Raw genomic sequence first — 23,724 nt, forward strand, 5'->3', positions numbered from 1 at the left:
AGCAATCATCAGTTGGCATCTTGCTGCTGTTATCATAATGAAGCATGCCAGCACTTCCATACTCACCACTAGACCACTGCTGGCCACCACATTGCATTCTCTGCTCTGCCTGAGACTCAGTGTCATGCTGGAGAATGAAATGGGGGATTGTTCCCCCCCCCCACAAAATAATATAAAGTCTTTAAGAAAAGTAGAGCAAAGAGGCCTTGTTTCTGTAGCTGTGAGGGCTTATTTCAAAAGAATGACCTACAGTGGACCCTTGACTTCCGCGTGGCTCCACTTACGGAATTTTCGACATATGGACCTCTCTGGTCATAAAATTTCCCATCAACTCGTTGCCAGAGAATCAACCTATGGGCCAGAAGGGGAAGGCAGGGAAAGCCCTCCCCTGGTAGGCCCAGTCCACCCTGGGAAAGCCTGCGTCGGCGGGACTGGGGGACCTCCGTGAGGCCTCCGGTAGTGGCGGGGAAGCCCTCGGAGGGCTCAGGCAGCGGCGATGGCGGCGGCAGGGGACCCCTGGAAGGCTTTGGACTGGTAAGGTGTATTTATTTTCATTTTTTGTGGGGGGGGGTATTTTTTTTTCTTCGGCTGGTTACAAATTAATGGGTTTTCAATGCATTCCTATGGGAAATAGACCCTCAACCTACTGACTTTTCGACCTGCGGCCACCATTCCAATAAGGATTAATTCTGTAAGTTGAGGGTCCATTGTATAAGAAATTTTGTCTCCATGATATATTGCACAGCAGTCAATGTTTTTCTGCAGTCTAATTGTTTTCTCAGTCAATTTCAAAGAGAGAGAAAAAAACACTGAATGTATGTCATAAGTTCTTGTTTGAGATACCTGTTTTAGTATGTATTCCCATCCAGGCAATTTAGTCTGGCTGCAGTAATAGAACACCATGACGAAAAGCACACATCTATAGAAATTGTTTAGAAAAATTGTGGTCTCTTCATTCACACTGTCCAGGGTGACTTGCAATTATTGTTACTTGGTACTGCTTGATTGCTTTTCTCTCCTCCCACCTTTGGCTGGGAGGGATTAATCGCGTTTCTGACCGGTCTTGCAGTGATTTTTTTAATTTTATTTCTTTCTGTGTGATTTTTTTCTTTGGCTGGAACGGACTAAATGCATTTCAATGCATTCCTATGGGAAATGGTGCTTCGACTTACGGCCATTTTGAGTTATGACCATCTTCTGGAACCAATTAAGTTCGTAAGTCGAGGCACCACTGTACTATAAAAACAGTACACTGCTTCAACATAAGAGTCTGTCCCACATTTGCTTTCCAAGGGGGGTTGCGCGGCTGCCAGGTTTTACCACCAAGCAGATTCTCAGAACTTGACTCTTTCTCTCTTTATGCAAGCAATCAAGCATACTGGATGGAGGAGCAACCATTTCTCTCAGTCCATAATCAGACCCTGAATGTTTGTTTGAAGGCAAGGGGAAGGTGGAACAATCTCTCTGGCTCTGGCTTGACTGCTTAAAATGCTGCTGGAATGCTTTTTCTTGTTCTTTAGTCTTGCCTGCCACTCAGTTAAATCTTTCCGATTGGAACTAAGCAGAAAAAGGGAGTAAAGAAAGTAAAGGAGGAGAGAGGGTTGGGGTTCTGTGTGCTTTGTTTTTTTAAAACTTTTTATTTTTTTAACTACAAGGGATAGAGTAGGGACTACAAAAGATAAAAGGAAGTGGGAGGAGAAGGAAAAAATTAGAGGATAGGAGAGCACAAAGTATACAATCATCCCAATCTTCATATTTCCATAAGAAAATCAACTCTCTACTTTTGTTTCCATTTGATTGTCCTCCAGATATTGACTTATAATTATATTTAAATTTAACTCTATGTTGCTCCAACACTATCAGGATATCGAGACCATTTATAAAATACATCCCATTGTTCAAGTTCCTTCTGCCTTGGGCAATCTTCCAGCAGATGTACAAATATATCCATTTCTGTCACTTCCCATATTTTTTCAATACTCTCCTTAGAAGAAAAACATAGATCCCAGACTCTAATCCAGTTTTTAACGTAACCATTTCTGACTATGGTGTCTGAATAGCACACTGGGTCATTCTTCTTCCCACCTATTTTACAGTATCTGGTGTGGCAGTCAGTACCAACAATTCTGGACTTAATACAGTTTTATTTAACTGCTGTTTAGTCTCTGATAATTCCTCTCTCATCAGATCTTCCAACTGGTGAGATGTTCATTTACTGTACCTGCTGGAATCCTGTTATTATCTCTTGCATGTTAACCTTCCATTCTATATCAGAATTTTGTTCCCCTATTCCCATATTTTGTGTTTGGACAGACAAGGTCCCCATCCTTTTATATTTTAAGTTTTCAGAAATCATTTCAATCTTTCAGTTTCCACTATTTTATCACCGAACTGATCCCCCAATCATAAACTTCCTCTAGATACTTCCTCCCATCTTTACACAGATATTATAGTCTATAAACCAATTTTTAGCCCCACAGTTTAAATTACAACCATGGCAAACTTATCCGAGTCTCTCACAATCCAACCAAAAGGAGTCCACATTAAACAACACACAGGAGGGATCTATCTCTTAAATAGAATCCTTATAATCCATCCAGCTCCAGTCCTGATTTTATTAGCTCCTCTGTCTTGATTGCGTCTCTCGTTGATGGTTCACAGTATGGGTTTTTTTGCTTCCAAAAGCTTATTGTTCCTTCACCAAAACCCAACAATCTTCTGTTTGCTGAGTCTTGTCCATCCCTAGGTTGCAAATCCCAACTAAGAAACAGAGTAAGGGGTATTCCAGCCAGAAAAGAGTTCAAATATAACAGCAAACACAAGAAACCAGTCTTTCCGATAAATATCCTTATGATCCGTCAGACTCCTGCCCTGATTTTACTGAATACTCTGTATTGTCTCACTGCAGAATCGCTGTCCTTCTTACTCCCAAAAGTTTTTTATTCTCAAAGTCTCAGACAATCCAAGAAGTAAATTCCAGGTTAAACAACATTCACAACCTTCAGCGTCTAAAAGCCTGCCCAGTGATATTTCACTTTGGGATTTTTTACAGAAACAAGAGATTTTTCATCTCAGTGTCTCTCTTTTAGCCATAAATCAGCTTGCTAATTAAGAAATCGTTTCGCTTTCAATAAAGCAAGCTGGGAAGTAAAGCTCGCTGCTACTTTTCTTCTTTCGGCGACTAATTTCTCTCCATCTTAATAGTATTTATTCATAGTTCAGAAGTTTCCACTTACTTTATTACTGTATGTTTCCAATGCCGTGTTATTTGTTCTCCTTTCCTCAGGGAGTGGGGTGTGTGTGTGAATGGAGATGCTCACAGCTATTCTGCCAAAATGGCTCCCGCACCGATCTGTGCTCAGGTGACTTTCCAGAGGAAGAAATATCGGGTTGCTGCCCAATTTTCCTTCTTTCTGATGCTCACCAGCTCTTCAGAGAGACCTCTCCTGATCTCTCCTTCAATCCTCCCATTTTTAGAGGGGCCCCAGATTGGGTGGTTCGAGATTTCCCAGGAGCATTCCCGGGGTTGCTGGCAGCACCACAACGAAGCTCTGCCTTTGGGTTCTGTGTGCTTTGTTGATTGGTGTATTCGTGTTAATGCTTTTAATTTGTCTCCTTCTTGTGCTGATCCTTTTCAGGTTTTTCCAGCTATGAACTACTCAGAAGTGGTTTACCAGTCCTTTCTTTGGGGGCGTGTTTGGGACTGTGTAGCTTGCCCATGCTTATCTAAGTTTTTTTTCCCTGGGAGGCACAGAGTGGTCTTAACCGACCAGATAGGCGGGATATTAAATAAATAAATAAATAAATAAATAAATAAATAAATAAATAAATAAACAAACAAATAAATAAATAAATAAATAAATAAATAAATAAATAAATAAATAAATAAATAAATAAATAAATAAATTGGAAACCTCTGACAGTGCAGCCAGTCATCTAACTCACTGGTTCTTAACCTTGGGTTACTCAGGAGTTTTGGACTGCAACTCCCAGAAGCCTTCACCACCAACTGTGCTGGCTGGAGTTTCTGGGAGTTGCAGTTCAAAAACATCTGAGTAACAAAGGTTAAGAACCACTGATCTAACTCACTGAGCGATCCAGCCACCTGCTAACACCTCAAAAGTTGCCAGTGTTAAACTGCTCACCCAGCACAAAGTGGTACAAAAAATTATCAGAAGTTTTGCAAGAAACAAGATGGTTGGGAACTTGATTAAAAAAAAAAAAACACAAAATGGAAAGATGAGGAATATTGAGTGAATGTCAGGGGAATTTCCTTTAAGATCTATGCAAAAACCAGTTTTTTTAAAAGGGGAACAAATACTGTATCTGAAATAGTTGTAAATCTGTAAAAGACATCATTGTCAATTATCAATGTATAAAGGTAACCTGTAACTGTTAGTCATTATAGCTTTTTAAGTCTCCTATGTAACTAATTATATTACTCTCTATTATTCCTTACTTCCAAGTTACTTTAAAACACTGTATTTTTTCTAAAACAATAATGTTCTACAGTTTGAAGGACAACTCCTTCAGATGTCCCCAAAGCATGTTTGACCCCAAAAGTAGTGAGCGAAGTAATCAGTAACACGTTACTTATAATTACAAATAGACATTTAACAATTTGAGATTGGCATCAACTGCCGGTTTGGCAGTTTGTGCCGGTTTGTTGATTAGACGAACAGGGATTTGGCTCATCAAAGCTCCCTTGCTTCTGGTGGGCACCCACTTCGAGGCAGCTCCGAGAGGAGGCAGGACAGGGAAGCCAGGCCTCGGCCTGCAAGTGGGTGCCTGCCTGCCAGAGGAGGTGGGCCTTTGAAATGATGAACACCTGTTCATCCAATAAACAAACCAGCAGGAACTGATGAACCAGCATTTTGTGTCTATATCTGTGGAAAATACTTCCAATCCTTACAACATTTTCAAATATCACCACCACATTATTCTGAAAAGTAGCAGGTAGAGGTATTTAATTTATTAGTAAGGTCTTAACTGCCAATATTTGGCCTTCACTAAATACAGGCCTGTCCAGATGAGGTAATTTGGGATTGTCTGGTTCAGGATTAATATTTTCTTATCTTCATTGTGATCTATCCTATTTTGCGCTTGAGTGAGCTTTCCATTCACACTGGAGATATTTATTCTCCAATGAGGAGGGTCCACACAAGTCTTTGCAGCACCAGTTCACTCAGAAGCAAGGCTTACCTAGATTACTCACACGTAAGATTTATGTGCCTTGTTTACCCATGAGTAGATTTACCTGGTTTACTTGTGAGTAAGAAGGCATAGCAATGACAGTGATGGCAGCAACATGGCAAGCTTGTGGCAGCAGTAGCAATGTGAGGGGGAAAAGGATAGATGGAAGGGAAATGAACCCCCTCTTTTACCCCTTTCTCCTCAGCTGGGGTTCTGCTGGGGCTGCAGGCTTTGTGCGGGAGGAGCCTATGGAATCTATATGGACCCACTTCCCCACCTTTTCCCGTGGCTGTTATTCAGCAAGCCATGATTACTTTCCCCTTTTTTTTAAAATAAAATTGTATAGTAAAATGGCAATGCATCAAGTTAGCATGGTATACAGCTTCTACATATTGTACTGAAAGACGCCTCAAATATATTAGAATTGTGTTACATCAGTTAGGGAAATATTTTTACAGTAAAAGAAGATGAAAATAGAGGAGGTGGTCTCGGTCCTCTCTCTTAATGCCACAGCCCACCTAATACGTCAGAGGACTGTCACCTCAGATAACACCCCCACAGCTCCTTTTGGGTGCAAGCTAACCATCTACACAGACTACACAACAGGATAATTAAGAGTACACTGAATCATGCCAAAAAAAACCCCACAAACAAACAGATGGTCTGGTGATATTCCAGAAAGGAATGGGATGGCTCTAAAAATGGAACAGAATGGAACACTGTAAGTTAAAATGTGTGGACACCATAATTTGGTTCGAAGCAAACTCATGAAAAGTGACCAAAATAGCAAGCTATATATCTGTCTGAACAGTTCCCAACTTAGAAAAGTTTTTTTCCAGAAATGATTTGAAGTATTTATTAATCAAGAAAAATATATAACAGATATTTCATTTTCGTTCTCATAAGATATATTTGATTTTTTTCCCTCTACTTATTCTATCCCAACTCCTACATTTCTTTTCCAATCCATTCCACTGGAAAAGTCGGGACCCTTTGTACCTCATACAGCTCATTCCCAGCAGGCTCCCTTCATCCACTGTGATATAGCTACTTTCCTTCAATTTCCTGATAACCTGCTGGGGTATGATCTGTTGTTATTTTTCAGTCTGTCCTTTCCCCATGGGGTTCAAGTCACTGTACACAAACCATCTCCTCAGCCCCTCATTTTGTCCTCACAATAATTAACTTGTGGGGTGGTTTGTGATTAAAAGGGAGAGAACTGTGTGGTTAATGAAAGAACTGTGACTCATCAAAGACCTTCTAAACACTGCACATCCAAGGTATGAAGTATTCTTCCCCTGTGGTTCACCAAAACCTCAGCATGAGTCTCTTCCACAGTGTCTCAGTATTTACACACTACTTCTCTTTAACAAAGAAACTCAGGGCAGTTTACAGCAGATATATATCTGTTGATTTACAACTGGTGTGTATGTGTGTCCCCCATCACCCCAGGAACCTTTGTCAGGTTTTCCTGGAAGGCATACATAAGTTTTTAAAATTCAATTTCATAATATTTTTCTTGGAAATTCTTACTCATAGGAAAAGCCTAGAGAAATAAATAAATAAATAAATAAATAAATAAATAAATAAATAAATAAATAAATAAATAAATAAATAAATAAATAAATGTATATGTATATGTATATGTATGTATATGTGTATATATATATGTATATAGATATATGTATGTATATATATATATGTATGTATATATGTATACAGTATGTATATGTATACATACATACATACATACATATACACACACACGTATATATGTGTATGTATATGTCTATATGTCTATATGTGTGTGTGTGTATATATATATATAAACAATGATAATGTTAAAAATATTACTTCATATATTTCTGTACCCTCCCTTCTTCCCACCCTTCCTTCCTCATCCCCCATGGCAGTCATATCCAAAACCTCATTATGAGGCATTATAAATCCTGCGTGTTTTGGGGGTTCTATTCATATGGCCAGATCATTATCTGTTGATATGTATACTTGAATTCATTTAGAAATGTCAGTCAACACTGCCCCCTCATTAAATCAGCGATGTCTGCTTGCCTCTTCATACCTCTATGCAGTAAGCTTATAATGGCATGAGGGAATAATCTTGATGATGTTACATGATTACAGCATAATCCTAACCACTCATATTGCCTGCCTGGGAGGGGTTTAGGACACAATGGAGGTGACCTTCTATCATATCCCAACTTTGGAGGATTCAGAAGGCAGTATTCCATTCAGGGGGAAATTGGAAGCCTGCGTCCTCACAAAGGGGATAAATCCAGGCTCAGATGACGTTGCATCTTCCATGTTTCCCTTTCTTCTGAATATCCTTTTAATTTGTTTGCCCCATGAGAGATAGGTAAAATTGAATGTCCAAAAAATATCTAGCAGAACACCTTCTCCCACCTAAATCTTCTCGAGTCACTCGCTATAGCCAGGAAAGACGGCTGAGGGGCCTAACACCGAGAGAGGCCCGGAAAGAAAGAACTAGAAACTGGGCCTTCTCGGCAGTGGCCCCTCGACTTTGGAACAGCCTGCTGTCAGAGATCCACCTGGCACCTCGCTGGGTGTTTTTAAGAGCTAATTAAAGACTTGGCTCTTTAAACAGGCCTTCCCTCCTGTCAATACTTGACTTTTATTTCTTACTTAGTCTTTTGTTTATATTTTCCCATCTTGATTAATACTTTATTGTTGATTTAATTACTGTTTTAACTGTTTTATGTATAATTTTATTGTAAGCCACCCTGAGTAGACATTGTCTAAAAGGGTGGGATAAAAATCAAATAAAAATCAAATAAATAAATAAATAAATAAACAAACAAACAAACAAACAAACAAACAATCAAAGGATGCCAGTCTGTTGCAAAAGAATCCAGACATTTTATCCCTTTATCTACGTGCACTTTGGTGGTTAATGTTTCCCACAGTGCTATCAGCCGTACTCTAGAGTGCCACACCATGATTGATACTACATGCATGTATGTTGGGCTGGGGATCAAATACCATTTTTGGAGTAGTTTCAATGCAGCCCCCCAGCAATGGAAATTTTGTGAATATCTCTGAATACAACTCTTCATGAATTTTAATACTCCAATCATGTTCCCACATCTCACACTGCCCCAAAGTTGAGTCCAGATCTGCCTCAATCAACAAATAACTTATGGATACTGCTCCTTTATCTACTTCAGCTACAGAGAGGAAAACATCTTCAAAAGGGGTGAGGCATCCCGTGGCCTATTTCCTGATGTCAGCTTGTTTAATAAGATTACTTATTTGATACCAAGTTAGCCTTGAGATGCCTTGAGTGTTTGACATGGTCCCCCCAAAAAACCCTAGAGAGAGATTGTTGATTGACAGAGAACTCCACTAAATTGATTTTAAAAAACTTTAGGGGTCAAATTCCTCATCATCCATGATAGACCAGAGTGACCGTATATTAGGTTTCTGTCCACTACTGGCTTCTCCTTTCTTTGCTTCCACAAATGCTTTGCAGGATATAAAAATTAATAAAAGAAGTTCAGCAACTTGAAAAAAGCTTAAAAGAAGTGTGAGGTTCAACAAAGCTTCCTTAGGGAAGGGGTGCAACAACATATGTACAATAATACAAAAGATTGTGAACACTTTATGTACTGCTTTAGAGAACCTTCCTATAACTCAAATATCCAGAGATTTCACAAAAAACATTCTATTGGGTCCCACTCAAAACACTACTTTAAAGGCTTGGAGATTCCCAGGGAGAATTTTGACTTCCCTGCAGAATGTGACATCACAAATCAGCTTTTGAAGTCTCTTCACTTTTTAAGGTGGCACCTCTGGAATTGGGCTGGGAAAATATACAGTTTGACAGGTGCAAGGAGAAAGGGCCCTCTGCTGTTTCCCCCGACAGAGGTTAGTGTCCCTTCACCAATGTGGAAGTAAGATTTAACGGTCAATGAGGTCAGACTAGAGAAATGGCCACCTTCTTTCTCAGAACTTCTGCTTCCTGTATAGTTGCCCGTTGTGGTCACATGGCATATATATCCTGTGATAATGGTTCATACCCTCTTGTTTTGAGTGAATTAGATGTGGTATGTTTGTGTAAACCCCTCAAGTGGGACATATCCCCTTTCTTGTGCTTTCTCTGCCCCTCTTTTTTTTAAATGGGGTGTGTGTGTGTGGGGGGCTACATTGCTGTGTTAGCCACTGGATGCCTGACCAAATACAGTGGGGTCTCTACTTAAGAACTTAATCCGTATTGGAAGGTGGTTCTCAAGTTGAAAAGTTCTTATGTTGAATCTGCATTTCCCATAGGAATGCATTGAAAACCATTTAATCCGTATCTGCTCTTTTCCGTCCATAGAAACTACAGTGGAACCTCTACTTAAGAACTTAATCCATTTTGGAATGGTGTTCTTAAGTTGAAACGTTCTTAAGTTGAAGCAAAATTTCCCATAGGAATGGACTGAAAACCAATTAATCCGTTCTGGCTGTTTTTTTGTTATGTAGAGCTGCGTTGGTACATTGAAGCATTAGTTCCCATAGGAACTAATGCAAAGCTGGTTAATACGTACGCTAACACTAGGGGGAGAATTTTTTTTAACCTAACATGACCTAAGGTTAAAAAAAGAGCAGGAAAGGTTTTTTTCCCTGTTCTTATCTAGGATTTCTGTTCTCAAGTAGAAGCAAAATTTAGCAAATGGAGCTGTTCTTAAGTTGAATTGTTCTTAAGCAGGGACGTTCTTAAGTAGAGACCCCACTGTACAGAACAGAAATTAAACTCTAGCATTGACAGACAGCTGCAAACGGCTTCAAACAAAAATATGCACTGCTTATACCTTTCAATCTTCAGAGAGTTAACCTAGCAGGTTGATTTTTGTTTTTCTTTTTTAAGGATGTAGTGCATGCACATGGCCAAGAGATGGCACACAATGGTTACCCAAGAAATGTACCAACAAACACTGGGATATTATAGCAATGAAAACTTGCATAATACAGATCAGATTGTTCACGAATGTTGACTAGGAAAACGTGCCTATTGTGTGTGTCTTTTGGACATGGATTGAACTCTTCCACAGAGACATTTTTAAACACAGATTTCTTATATTGCTGGAAATGTTTAGTAACAGATCTAATGACATATCATGCAACTTCTTTGATAATTTGTGATGAACCACTAACTACTGTATTTAGCTTCACCTGAGTTAAATTTTCCCATTATTTTGCTACCAGTGGTTCGTATAGCTAAGCTGAAGGGACTCACTATTGGACTTGGAATTGGTAGGATAACAATACAGATCTCCCAACCCAGAACTTGGCCTCATCTAAAGCTCAATTTTTGACTGCTTGTATGGAACACAGAGTGGGGTTATCATGTGTGGGGTGGAGTTTGCTGCTTTGGGAACACAGCTCCAGTTTTTGTTGTACAATCTTCCCCATACTGTGCCCTAGGCTGTGTTGTCCAGTACATAGGTCACTTTTTGTCCATGGATGACAGGCCAAGAGGACAGGGGTAGCTCTGTGTGATACAATCTAGAACTGGGGAAAAGTTACTTTTTTGGATGGGGAAAAAATCCCACTAGCAGAATTCAAGGAGTTACGTCATTCTGTCAGGGTTTTGTTTTGTTGTTTTGTTTTGTTTTGTTGTTTGTTTCTTTTTGCTTAAATGTTTAGACATTTAGAAGTTCAAATTGTTGGGATTTTGTCTGCAGCCTCACATGCTGTCTGTGGTTTGTGTGACTGAAAGGGACTTTTCTGTGCTGGGATGATTGTCTGTCCAGCACTAACCAATGAGTCCTTCCACCCTTTGATTTCAAAGATAACTCTCTGTTGAGTGCTTTTTCCCTCTTTTTAGTCCATTGGTGGTAGTTGTTTGTTTCCTGTTGATCTTTTCAGTTGCTTGCTATGTGGAGCACAGAAAGCAGCATAGACGCATTTACAACTTCAGTTAACTGCAAGAAAGGAAATATGTTTTTATTCTTTCTCTTACAAAAGTAAATTATTAAGACTGCAAATGCCAGTTAATGAGAGAAGGGTGGATTCTGAGAAACATGTAGTTATTCACCTCTGTGGGTCTCTGTACTTCTATTTCATAGCAAAAGGATTTTTATCAGAAATTCAAAACTTTGCAACACAAATCAAAGGGAAAACAAGCATTCATGCTTATTTCATTAGTATCACATTATCCAGAACTTGGTAAAGATACTTTCCTAGACTTCAGCTGCCCAAAAAGCCCAGTGGCTATCCTAGCAGGAGGATACTGGGAACTGTAGTTGAATATTTTTTCCTGAGCTTTGTCAGTTCTAACCATGATCACCCCTTTGCAGCTACTCTTTAAACAGTAAAAATCAGACATGTGAAATGTAGGCATTAGTTTGTACCCTGTGTAAAATATCTAAGTGTTTGCCTCTTGTCTTGTCCCTGCTTACCAGGAATTTGGTACAACTCTGAAGAGGAGGATGTTGCGAAGGCAAAATGGCAGATGTGTGAGACGGAGCAAACCTCCACCAGAAAGGAGGGTGGTGAGCCGTCCCCTTAAACTGCTACCACGGAGGGTTATGAGACTGTCTGTACACTGTTACTAGCAATGACTCAGTTGGTAACAGAGGAGGAAAATAGTGGGAATGAGGAGGAGAAAAAGAGCAAGAAAGCAACGACTGGGGCAGAGGCATCAACAGAAGAGGGGTATCTGAGGATGGAGGTGGAGGAAGAGATAAAAAGGGGAGTAGATTGGAAGAAGGAGGGAAAACAGGAGGAGGAGAAAGAAGAGTGAAGAAAAGGAAGAAGACATACACTTAGGATGGGGATGAGTGGAAATGGAAGAACCATGGACCAGAGAGAAAGTCAGGATGAAATTTCCTCTTGAGGAAATAGAGAGGAGAAAGCAGTTTTACATGACTATTCCGGCTGAGGCAGAGAGAGAGAGGGAAGGAGAAAAGATATACAGAAGAAAGGGAAAGAAGGAATAGCCGTGTAATTAGGAAAAATAGAACCTGTGGAATGGACCATTTATTTGTACCCAAAAGGGAGGGTCTTTGGAAGAAGGGAGGCGGACTGGTACCGAACAACCGACCAGCAATGCCTACAGAATGGGAGTGGGCTCGACACCTTTGTTGTGGGACCATCTGCCCCAGCCCGTGGAACCCAAGCCAGAGACTGACTGATCGCAAATGCTTTGGGGTGAATCCCCGTTGGTAAAGTCTTTCTTAACACCTGAGTCTAAGGACAGTTGGCATAAAAAAGACATAAAATGGACCCATTGGTCCTACTGAAGTCGTTATTCATGGTCCTCCATTGTCAGTTAATAAAAACATTGGGCACTTTGAAGATTCATCACCACCTTTTGGGGGAATGAAAGGAAACTCCTCCTCCTTTGTTTACATTTACAACTGGAGACCAAAACAGTTGCCTACAATTTTGGTCTATATTTGGTAATGATGACTATGGAGACTATTGTGACAACGACAGCAGCAGTAGCAGCAGCAATCATCAGTTGGCATCCTGCTGTTGTTATCATAATGAAGCATGCCAGCACTTCCATATTCACCACTAGACCACTGCTGGCCACCACATTGCACTCTCTGCTCTGCCTGAGACTCAGTGTCATGCTGGAGAATGAAATGGGGGATTGTTCCCCCCCCACACAAAATAATATAAAGTCTTTAAGAACAGTAGAGCAAAGAGGTCTTGTTTCTGTAGCTGTGAGGGCTTATTTCTAAAGAATAACCTACAGTGGACCCTCGACTTCCGCCCGGCTCCACTTATGGAATTTTTGATGTATCGACTTGTGGTCGGAGAATCGACCTATGGACCGGAAGGAGAAGGCAGGGAAAGCCCTCCCCTGGTAGGCCCAGTCCACCCTGGAAAAGCCTGCGTTGGCGGGGAACCTCCGAGAGGCCTTGAGCAGCAGCGGGGAAGCCCTCGGAGGCCTTGGGCAGTGGCGATGGCAGCGGCGGGGGACCTCTGGAAGGCTTCGGACCAGTAAGGTGTATTTGTTTTCATTTTTTGTGGGGGAGGTTATTTTTTTTCCTTTGGCTGGTTACGAATTAATGGATTTTCAGTGCATTCCTATAGGAAATGGACCCTCAACCTACAGACTTTTCAACCTGCAGCCACTGTTCCAGTACAGATTAATTCTGTAAGTTGAGGGTCCACTGTATAAGAAATTTTGTCTCCATGATATATTGCACAGCAGTCAGTCAATGTTTTTCTGCAGTCTAATTTTTTTCTCAGTCAATTTCAGAGAGAGAGAAAAAACACTGAATGTATGTCATAAGTTCTCGTTTGAGATACCTGTTTTAGTATGTATTCCCATCCAGGCAATTTAGTCTGTCTACAGTAATAGAACAGCATGATGAAAAGCACACATCTATAGAAATTGTTTAGAAAAATTGTGGTCTCTTCATTCACGCTGTGCAGTGTGACTGGCAATTATTGTTACTTGGTACTGATTGAATGCTTTTCTCCCATCCCCCCTTTGGCTGGGAGGGATTAATCGTGTTTCCGACCAGTCTTGCAGTGATTTTTTTAAATTTTATTTTTTTGGGGGTGGGGGTTCTTTGGCTGGAATGGATTAAATGTATTTCAGTGCATTCCTATGGGAAATGGTGCTTCGACTTACGGCCATTTCGAGTTACGACCATCTTCTGGAACCAATTAAGTTCGTAAGTTGAGGCACCACTGTACTGTCAGAGTGACTTGCAATTATTGGAGCAGCAGAGGATTCTAGGTGCTACAGAACACACAGCAAGTAATTTAAAATTATGACAGACCTGGTTTCATCTTGAAAGAGTACAGAGACAGACAGACAGACAAAGAGTGACTCCATATATTACAGTCGTCAGAGAATCTTGTTATAAACAATCTCAAAGATTTAATTCTTAACCTCTGTACATTATGTGGATGCTGGCTAGGGGCTTAGCTTTAGAAATACATCCCTTTCAGTTGTTACCCCAATTTTGTCCCTGTTCTTTATATCCTGGGGAGGATGACCATGAGAGGAGAGAGAGAGAGAGAGAGAGAGAGAGAGAGAGAGTACTGACGAGAAGACCATACACCAATACTTTTAGGTTAAGCATTGTTCATGTAACATTTATTTTTTTTAAATTTATTTATTTTTCTCTTTATAGAGGTAGGGTAGGGAAAGGGTAATCTTTCTCCGGACATTCGTGCGGCCCCTTTGCTGGGCATTTTTAAAAATCAATTGAAAACTTGGATGTTTACACAGGCCTTCCCTCCAGTTAATACCTGATTCCCCTTTTCCCCCTCTTCTTTTTATCTTGAATAACCTGTATATTGATGTATAAATATTTTGTTATATTTTATATCTTGTGTTATGTATGTTGGATGCCGCCTAGAGTGGTCGTTTGAGATGTGGGAGTCATATACCATCTGTAGAACATTATATATATATATTCTCCTTGGATACTGTAGATTTAGTTATATTTATATTTATTTTCCAGATATGGAAATGCATTTTCTTTCTGATTCTAAAAGAGTTCTGTTGAAAGGACTGTTTTCTTGATAAAATCCCTGTTGCTTATCTTTAGTATACCTTGATATTAATTGTGATCGCGCCCACAATCGCGCCTTGGTCTACTAGCTCTTGTTGTGTTTTTTAAAAATATTTTATTTTTAACAAAGGGTAACAGGAAGGAAAAGGGGATTGAGGTTAAGAGGAAGAAGAGAAACAATGACATACTACCATCCATTCTATACATATTGCCATATCAAAATTCCAAATTGCTCTTTTTACTATTTTCTGCCTTCCAGATTTAAGTTCTCATTTTAATGCATGTTCTTCAAGCGACGTCTAATGACTCAAACCATTTCTAGAATAAGTCCCATCTTTCAGTTGCCTTTTGTAGAGGACAGTCCTTCATCACTTCTGATAAAATGTCCATTTCCGCTGTTTCCCGTATATTCTCTATAAGTTCTTGTTTCGGTACCATCGGACTTTTCCAATTTTTGGCATAAAGAATTCTAGCTGCAGTGACTATGTATGTAACTATATACTTCTTTGCCATATCTATGTTATCAGGTATCATAATAAAAACAGTTAATGGAATCTTACAAAGCAATATTTGTTGCAACACAGCATGTACTTGTTTCGCTACTCTACATGACCACCACATATGATAATAGCTTCCCACATGTCCTTCACATTTCCAACACACATTTGATACATCTGTATGCATCTTCGACAATTTTTCTGGAGTCATATGCCACCTGTAAAACATCTTATATATATTCTCTTTAAAATTAATCTATCTTGTAAGCTTTATATTGTTTTGCCATATTTTCAACCATTGATCAATATCAATATTATGCCCTATGTTTTGTGCCCACTTAATCATACATTCTTTAACCATTTCATCTTGCATTTTGCTTTCTAACAGATAATTATACATTTTCTTAACTATTTTATCTTTTGAACCTAATAAAAGCTTATCAAATGTCATTTGTTATGAATAAAAAACCTTCTATTTTGTTTTTTGCATATCTGGATTCCAGCTGTGCCCTGGACCACCAGTCTATGTAAATATTCTGTGTCTCTAACTCTTCTTTAGACCTTAATTCACAATCCTTTTTAAATAAATCTTGATATCTTAAAAGTTTTGCTTTTGTCATATAGGTGATACCCATACTGGTGTTTTTGATAAATTTGTTGTATAATCTTTTTCCAAGTTCCCAATAAAGCTCTTCTTATCATATATAAATTAAAATGCTTTTGCTCTTTATCCTTTTTATACCATAAATAAGCAAATCATGCCCTTCCAAGTTAAGTAATTTATCATTTTCCAAAGTTATCCATTCTTTTATCCAATCTAAAATACAAGATCGATAATACAGAACCCAATCTGGAAGGCCAAAACCAGCCCTCTGTTTGGCATCTTGCATTGCTTTAATTTTAATTCTTGGTTTTTTACCTTGCCATACAAATCTCATGATTATCTTATTAAGTTCTTGGAAAAAGATCTGTTTTAATATGATAGGGATTGTCTGAAATAAGAATAGAATTTTCGGCAAGACACTCATTTTAATCGTCGCAATTCTTCCCAACAACAATAACTGTAGTTTAGCCCATCTCTCCAAATTGTTCTGTATCTTCTTAATCAATTTCATATAATTTTTTTCAAATAATTTACTCATCTTCTTTGTAATTTGGATCCTTAAATATCTGATTCTCTTTTCCTCTTGGAAGTTCGTCTTCTCTACTAACTTCCGTCGATCTTGTTCTCTTATATTTTTAATAAGTATTTTAGTGTGGTTTTTTTTTTTTTTTTGGTTTATTCTCATTCCTGCCATATTGCCAAAGTTTTTCAACGTCTCCATCAGGTCTTCTATTGAATGCAATGGTCTTCCAATATAATGACTAAATCATCTGCAAAAGCCTGAAGTTTATAAATTTGACCTTTTACTTTCAATCCTTTCAATTCCTTTTTATCTCTGATTTGTTCCGTTAATATTTCTAGTCAGAATGAATAGTATTGGCGAGAGTGGACATCCCTGTCTGGTACCTTTCTGTATTTATATTTCTTTTGACAACTCACCATTATTTCTCACATTTGCCTTTTGTTGAGTATAAATTGCTTTAATTAGCTTCAAAAATCTTTCTCCAACTTGCAGTGCATCCAGCAAGTACAGCATAAAATTCCAATCGAGATTATCAAAGGCTTTCTCCACATCTAAGAATATCATGGCCAGCTGTTTCTCCGGGTGTGTTTCATAATATTCCAGGGAGTTTAGGACTATCATATTATTTTTCATCTGCCTTTTGGGAAGAAACCCAGACTGATCTTGATGTATTCACTGGATTAAAATCTTTTCATTCTGGTTGCCAGCATGGTCACATATATTTTATAATCCACATTCAACAATGAAATCGGTCTGTAATTTTGGACTTCTTTACCCTCCGCATTTTCCTTGTGGATTAGGGAAATTATCCCTTCAGTCCATGTTGTTGGTATTTTTCCTTCTTCTTTGACACATTATAAAAGCTTCTTAAATGGATTAAGTAATACCTCTTCCAATTCTTTATAATATTCCACTGGTAACCCATCTGGGCCTGGTGCTTTCCCATTTTTTGTTTTTTGAGAGCTTCTGTAATTTCTGTATATGTTAAGGGCTTATTTAGGGACTGAATTTGTTCTTTAGTCAATTTCATTTTGTTGTGTTTCCATACATATTCTTTCTGAGTTTCTTTGTCAACTTCTTTCTTCTTGTATAGCTTCCAATAGAAGTCCTCAGCAATCTTTTTTATTTCTTCTTGTTTAAATTTGTCCACTCCTTTTTCATCTTTCAAAGTTCATATTATTGTCTTCTTCTTCTCTTTCCTTAATTTATATGCTAGCCATCTTCCCGGTTTGTGTACGTTCTCAAAAATATTTTGCCTTGCAAATTTAAACTTCCTTGCAGTTTCTTCAGTGAGTAATATATTTATCTGGTGTTGTATAAATTTTATCCTCTCTTTCAATTCCGTATTTGTTGGGTTTTATTTCAACTGCCTCTCGTCTAAAGCTAATCTGTTTTCCAAAATCTCATATTTTTCTGTCTTTCTCTTTTTTTTTGTTTTGCTGCAAATCTTATAGCTATTCCAGTCTAAAGAATGCCTTACTTGCCTCCCAGACCATAAACATTGAGATATCTGGTCTCATATTCCGTCTAAAAAAGAAGTCCATTTCTTCTTTTGCTTGTTTCTTAAAATCTTCATTTTTTAAGTGAACAGTATTAAGTTTCTAATTAAATTCTCTTGGTCTACTACCTACTTGTAATGAGATTGGTTTATGGTCTGCAAATGTATTAGGTAAAATATCTATTTTGTTCCAATTCTTTCATTAAGCTTGTTGATATCCAGCATGTATCAATTCTTGACCATGATATGTGTATACAGTGGTGCCCCGCATAGCGACGATAATCCATGCAGCCAAAATCGTCACTACGGATTCGTCGCTATGCGAAATAAAAAAGCCCATAGGAATGCATTAAAACCCGTTTAATGCATTCCTATGGGCAAAAAATCTCACCTTTATGCGAAAATCCTCCATATGGCCGCCATTTTCACTGCCCGGTAAGTGAGGAATGGGCGTGAAAACACAGCGGGCAGCCATTTTTTTAACCTGGTGGCCATTTTGGAACCGCCGATCAGCTGTTGGAAAAACATCACTATGCGAAAATCGGTAAGTGAAACAGCGTACCGATCATCTCAAAGTGATTTTTTCATCTAAAACATCGCAATGCGATCGCAAAAACTTAATTGCTATGTGGATCCGTCGTTAAACGGGGTGCCCGTTAAGCGAGGCACCACTGTATTAGAGTAAAAAGTATAATCTCTTGTCCTTGGGTTACATGTTCTCCACGCCTATGATATTTATTTCTTCTGCCAGTTGTAAAAAAATTCTTGAAATTGTGCTTCTCTTCTTTTTACGTATTTTATCTGATTTTGTGTCTAGTTATTTATTTATTTATTTATTTATTTATTTATTTATTTATTTATTTATTTATTTATTTATTTATTTATTTATTTATTTATTTAACTTATATGCCGCCCACACTACCCGAAGGTCTCTGGGCGGCTTACAGCATTTAAAATACAATAAAAAGGCAAAATAAAAGGGCAAAATAATTAAAATGCAATTAAAATATATCAAAGATGGCATTAAAATCTCCTATTACACAGTAGTAATCATAGTCTTTATTTGCCAGTTCTAGTTGCAGTTGTTTAAAGAAGTTTTCTTGATTTCCTTTTGGTGCGTAAATATTAACAATTAGCAATTTCTTTGATTCTCTTGAATCTCCAACATTAATATCCTTCCATTGTCTGAGGCAAAAATCAACTTTGGTTCTAGTTCTTTCTTAATGTACATAGCTACGCCTTTCTTCTTTTTACTTACTTCCGAAGCTGCAAATAAATTTCCTAACCTTGGCCATTCTAACAGTTTCAAGTCTTTTCTTTTCACATGGGTTTCTTGGATGCATATAATGTCAGATTTCTGTTTCTGCAATTGTAGAAAGATCTTTTTCCGCTTTTGGGGTGAGTTTAGGCCATTTATATTTACTGAAAAAATCTTCATTTGTTTTCTAGACATCTTGTTGTAGATTACTATCCTTTTGTTTTTTCTTCATCTTGTTTCTAGTACATCTTGGCTCGGTTGCTTCATGTTCTCCTGGTTCAGTGTCTGATTCTGGTTGTGTTAATTGCATTGGTTTCTCTCGAGATCTTTCTTCCAGTTTCTTCACCTTCTCTCCATCGCCGAGTATTTTCAAGTTCTTCTCATTTTTTCCATAAAATCTCGTGCTTTCATCAGGGATGTTATGTTATATCTCTGTGTGTCAATCCAAAAGAATAAACCTTTTGGTGTTAGCCATGTATATGAGATTCCATTTTGTTGGAGTAACTGCCAGAGAGGAATATTCCTTTCTTCTCTTTCTCATTTGCCATGGAATTTGTTTTAAGACATTAATTTTCTTATCTTCTATTATCCATTGTTTATATTGTGACATTGTTAAAATCTTATCTCTGATTGCCTTCTTTGTGAATCGCAGATGAACTTATTTGGGTAACTTTTTTTCTAGCATATGCTGTACTCACTCTGAAAGATGCTTCCAGACACTGGCGAAATTCCGCTACATCCATCACTAATGTTTCTAAGTCTTCACCTTCCTTTTCTGGCACGTTTTGAAATCTCAACATTTTAGTTGCTCTCTCCAGCTCTAGAATTATTAATCTGTCCTCACATTGCCTTTGATTTCTCTGTGTCAGCTGTAATGTTTCTTCAGTTCTGTCCAGCCTGGCATCCATGCTTTTCACTTTTTCTTCTATCTCTTGTGTTTTCATTTTAATTTCTGTTATCTGTTGTTTTGTTTCCATTAAATCTGTCTTCATGTCCTTCATCTGGTCTTTTATTTGGGTGAGACGCTCATTTATTTGTTGGAATCCTGTAGTTAATAAGTTTTGCATAGTGCTTTGCCACTCTTTATCTGATTTTTCTGATTCCTGAGAAGTTAATTTTCCTAGGGCTGATGTTTGAGCAGGGGAGGTTCCAGGAGTTTGGGATTTAGGTTTCTTTGCAGCCATTTCAGTTCACTATGCAACCAAAATACAAGCCCACTGTCAACTACCTCACCTAAACCTTCCTCCAATCTTTACCCAAAATTGCAATATATGAGTCAGTTTTTAAACTAGCAATTTAAATTACAACTTTAATATGTGTTCCTTCTTTTTAAGAGTCTTAACAACATTGCTGCACCCCCAACCACTGCTTTTAAGTTGCCCACGTAGTCCAGTGAGAAAAATCCAGGCTAGGTACAATCTCGAAGACACAAGAGTCAATATTCCACGATTCCCAGTATTATTCCAAAAGCCAGGTTGGAGCTAGAAAAAATCCCCTGGTTTTGCCTTTGATGTTTTCATGTTTCCGTTCTTAATATAAAGCTCTAAAGTCCCAAAGGCTTTTTAACAGACTGTTAAGTGTACTAGGGAAAAATCCAAGCCAAGTACAATCCCGGAGGCATAAGAATCAATGTTCCACAGTTCCCAGTATTATTTCAAAAGCCAAGTTGAAGCTAGAAAAAATCCCTTGCCTTTCCCACCTCGATGTTTTCACAGTTCCATTCTTAATACCCAGCTCTAAAGTCCCAAAGGCTTTTAAAAAGTCGGTTAAATGTACTAGAGTTGGCATTCCGCTTTTTTCCAGTAGGTGTCATTATAATCCAATACAAAGTCTGTCCTTTCCACTGTAAATCCAGCCCACAATTCCAGTCCTGCTCTGCAATTACTCCCTCCAGTTTACAGCCGTAGCCTCCAAGGGTGGGGCGATTTCTCCTCCGCCGGAGTAAAATATAGTCCCAAAGTCCCCAAAACTGTTACTCAATCTGCTGTTAAAAACTCTGTCAGATTCTTTATAACAGCTCTGTCCGTAATTGCTTATTTCATCAAGAGGTTTTCTTTTCTTTTCTGTGGCTGCTGACCTTGGCCGGTCTGCCAGAAGTTTAGTTTCGCTTTTATGTAGTATGACAGCAGAGCCGGTAAGCAAAGATCCGCCGCTTCTATGCTCCTTTCGGCCCTTATCTTATTACAAGCTCATTTTTAGGTTAAAGGGTTCAATTTTATTTATTATCAGTTTTTAACTGTAATTCTCCATTCTCCACTTCACTGGGATAAATGGGATTACTCACTGTTAGGCACCAAGATGGCTCCCAGTTTTGGTCTGTGCTTCGTGATTCTCTTCAGAGGGAGAAAAAGATGAGCCGCCGCCCCTCATTCCTTCCTCTGACGCTCACTCACAGCCCAGAAAAGCCTCTCCTGGACCCTCCTGGCCCTTGTTGTCATTAAGGGTCTCCAGACCGGTCGGTTTTCAGCTTTTCCTGGGAGCTCTCCCCCGAGAGCGACTGAACAGCACAGTTACAAGCCCCGCCTCCTCTTGTTGTGTTTTAATAGAACCATCGATATTTAAAACCTCACTGTATATTACTATTTTCTTATTCTTTCAAATGTGGTAGAGCAAATGCTTCAATTGGCATTACCCACTGTGGTATTTTAATATACATTTGGTTTTTGACTTTATTCCACATTGACAAGAGTGCCTTCCTTAGTATATGGTTATTGAATTGTTTGAAGTCTTCTGTTCTACTGTACCATACGAATGCATGCCAGCCCCATTTCAGAACATATCCTTCTAGTTTCAGGAGTCTCATGTTTTCCAACGTTATCCACTCCTTAATCCATATCAATGCAGATGCCCTGTAATAGAGAAGCCAATTCAGAAGCCCCATTCCGCCTCTTATTTTTTGGTCTTGTAGATGTTTAATTTTAATTCTGGTGTTTTTCTTCTGCCAGATAAATTTAGATATGCATTTTTCAAGCTCCTTAAATATTACTTTTTTTAAAACAATTGAGATTGTTTGGAAAAGGAATATGAATTTTGGTAGAATGTTCATTTTGATTGTAGCAATTCTACCCATCATTGATAACTGTAGATTTGCCCAGCTAGAAAGCTCTTTCTTAATTTTGTCCATCAATTTTAAGTAATTATCTTTCAAAAGAGTGCTTGTTTTCTTTGTAAAGAATATGCCCAAATATTTGAGTTTTCTTCCTTCCTGGAAATTTGTAATTTGTAATAATTCATCAATCTCCTGTTTTTGCATGTTTTTAGTCATAATTTTTGTTTTTGTGGTTTATTTTTAACCCTGTCATTTCACCAAATTCTTTTAATTCCTACATTAAAGCTTCTATTGATTCCTTAGGATTTTCAACTACTATGAGCAGGTCATCTGCAAAGGCCTGTACCTTGAATATTTCTCCTCTGATTTTAAGTCCTTATCCAATATTCGTATCTGCTGCATTAGTGCTTCTATTACTGTTAAAAAATTAATGGTGATAGTGCACAACCTTGTAGTGTTCCTTTATGTATTTCTATTTCTTGTGTGTGTTCTCCATTAATTCTTATCTTTGTCATTTGTTTGGAGTAGATAGTCTTTATTATTTCAGTGAAATTCTGACCTGCCCTCATTTCTTTTAGTTGTGTTATCATGAAGTTCCAGTTTACATTATCAAATGCTTTCTCCGCATCAATAAAGAGAATTGCCGCCTGTTTTGCTGGACGGTTTTCTTAGTGTTCCAAAAAATTAATGAGATTTCTCACGTTAGATCTTAAATATCTCCTTGGAAGGAATCCTGCTTGGTCTTGATGAAAAACTTCAACCAATTCTTTAGTCTTGTTACTAACATAGTTGCAAATATCTTGTAGTGTACGTTTAAGAGAGATATTGGTCTATAGTTTGATATTTCCTTCACCTCTGTGACTTCTTTATATATAATCGTAATGACTGCCTCCTTCCATGTTTTAAATATTTTTCCATCTTGTCGTACTTCATTTATCATTTTTTAAGGGGGTGGCCAGCACGTCTTCACATTTTTTATAGTATCCCATCACTTCCTGGTGACTTCTTCAGTTTCTGTTTTTAAAAGCCTCTGAAACTTCATGCATTGTAAAAGGCTGCTTCAGAATATCTTGTTGTTTTGATAGCTTGATGTGGTTTTTTTCTTTGCATATATTCTTTCTGCTTCATTGATGGCATACATTCTTCTGTATATAATTTTGTATAGAACTTTTCCACTATTTCTCTGAGTTCTCTAGGTCCCATGACAAGTTCTCCTTTTTGGTTTCTGAGTCTTAAGATATAATTTTTGGTTCTTTCCTTTTTTAGCTTATATGCCAGCCATCTCCCTACTTTATTGGTGTTTTCAAAATATATTTGTTTTGTATATTTTAATTTGTTTGCTAGGTCATCAGTTATTAGGGTATTCAATTTATGTTGTATCATCTGTATCTTCTGTTTTAATTGTGTCACTGTTGGATTTTGTTTCAATTGTGCCTCCTCTTTCTTCTGTTCTGCCTCTTGTATTTTTTATTTCTTTCCCTTCTTGCTGCTTTAATTTTTATGACCACACCTCGAAATACTGCTTTGCTTGCTTCCCAAATAGTATGTGCTGACATTCCCTGTTTTGCATTTCTTTGGAAGTAGTCTTCCATCTCTTCC

The 23,724-nt window shown here is 38.1% G+C and overlaps 1 long non-coding RNA gene across 1 annotated transcript; it reads left to right on the forward strand.

The window, feature by feature from the left end:
- Positions 1 to 349: 349 nt before the first annotated feature.
- On the forward strand, positions 350 to 12,724 carry LOC144584155 (uncharacterized). Its single transcript, XR_013538242.1, has 2 exons — positions 350 to 534; positions 11,616 to 12,724. It is a non-coding gene; the product is annotated as an uncharacterized LOC144584155 (long non-coding RNA).
- Positions 12,725 to 23,724: the final 11,000 nt, after the last annotated feature.

This window comes from Pogona vitticeps, chromosome 1, assembly GCF_051106095.1.
Source record: "Pogona vitticeps strain Pit_001003342236 chromosome 1, PviZW2.1, whole genome shotgun sequence".
Lineage (NCBI taxonomy): Eukaryota > Metazoa > Chordata > Lepidosauria > Squamata > Agamidae > Pogona > Pogona vitticeps.